A 2,042-nucleotide genomic window follows, 5' to 3' on the forward strand; every position below is an offset into this window, starting at 1 on the left:
TTATTCTATCGGTCTCATTTGCCGAACCGCTAATTGACGGGGACGTAAACACACCAGCATCGGTTGTCAAGCAATGCTAGGGGGACAAACACAGACACACACACATATATATACATATATACGACAGGCTTCTTTCAGTTTCCGTCTACCAAATCCACTCACAAGGCATTGGTCGGCCCGGGGCTATAGCAGAAGACACTTGCCCAAGATGCCACGCAGTGGGACTGAACCCGGAACCATGTGGTTGGTTAGCAAGCTACTTACCACATAGTCGCTCCTGCGCCCATTCATTCCTTGAATATTTTCGTAATTGTATTGTTTTTATAATACCCCGATGAATATACGAAATTTTTATTTTATTTTGGCGTGGAACTGTGCCTGGGAATGAAATGTAGATCTATTTTCATAACCCTAATAAGAGAAATCAGTGGTGTCGTCCCGGCCAGGATTCAGAACCTGTTGTTAAACAAGAATCTTTTGAACGGAAGGTCATGTTATGATGTTTCAAGGAAGATGACACTAGCCTTGAAGTCTGGTCTCTTCATTGGTCAGGGAGAATTGGTGTTGTGGAAGATGAGAACTTGCTTGAAATAATTGAATAACAGCCAAGCACAAGTACTGCCGGCAGAACTTTGTCCTTCACAAATCACTATCGATCGATATCTCCATAAGCTCGGTTCTGTGAATAGACGCTGTCAAGAAGACTCTCACGAACTGACCAATGACTAGGCTCAACGACTTGCGAACATTCTCAAACAACTAATGCCCGTTTTTAGCATCAAATAGTAATTGGATAGAAAATGGATCTATTTTCGTAATCCTAATAAAAGAAATCAGTGGTTTCGTCCCGGCCAGGCTGCTGTCGAACGAAGTCAGTTTGAACAGAAGGTCATGTTGTGTGTTTGGAGGATTTTGAAGAAGTGTTACATTTCGAGTTTGTCTCAGACGATACTCAACAACTGTAGCGAGTATAAGATGCGTTGTTCAGTGGAAGACGTGCACTCCTACAGCATGACAATTTCTCCAGCACACACTACCAATATGACCAAGTGAAAACTTGAGGAACTTGAGAGGGTGAAAGTGCTGCCTCAACCTCCCTACGGTCCAGACTTTGCACCATCAGATTGCTAAGTCATGGCTCATTTCCTGCAAGAAAGGAAGTTCAACTGTGGATGAAGTTGAAAACAGGTGCAGGGAAGTTCTTGCCTCTAAACCAGCCAAATGGTATGAACATCGAACTGAGCTCTTGACACAAAGACGGCAACAGACAATAGAATACGCTGGGATATATTTTGATGAAGAATCACTCTTCGTATGAAATTTGTTTGAACTATTAATTAAAACTAAAAGTACGAGAAACACTTGTGCGTGTGTGTGTATCTTGTCTGTGTATATATGCATGTGTGTGTGTGTATATATGCATGTATATATACATATATATGTAGGTATGTGCATATATGTATGTATATATGCATATATTTATATATTATATATGTTCTGTCTGTCTATGTGTGTGTCTTCTAGGATCTCGGGCATCCTCCATCCTATTGCGCTCAAATTTGATATGTAGATACCCACGGTATCAGGGCGTGTATAAGCCTTGAAAAAATTACAAAAATCTATTCCAGGTGAGAATGCAATCGATAAAGCCGTGGGAACGTGTATTTGTACGCGCAAGTACATCAGTCGAAATCCGTCTTTTGCTGGTGTCTTAAATTTAGGTTAAATGAGTGTTTCTCAAAGGGGAGGCCTATGGGACGGTCGGACAAGTTATTTTGAGAAAATTTGGTTTAAATGTTTGGCAACTCAGCACCGACCATTGGACGGGGGGGGGGGGGCATTTTGCTCGTTATATATATATATATATATATATAACGGGAAGCTTTATTAAAATAGACAAAAGACGAAGGCAGGAGGAAAACAAACAAACAATTGTATTAGTATGGCGCTCAGGAAATATAAATAAAACAAGTCTTTAACGTTTCGAGCCTACGCTCTTCAACAGAATATATATATATATATGTATATATATATGTATATAT

This window comes from Octopus sinensis, linkage group LG2, assembly GCF_006345805.1.
Source record: "Octopus sinensis linkage group LG2, ASM634580v1, whole genome shotgun sequence".
NCBI classification, from domain to species: domain Eukaryota; kingdom Metazoa; phylum Mollusca; class Cephalopoda; order Octopoda; family Octopodidae; genus Octopus; species Octopus sinensis.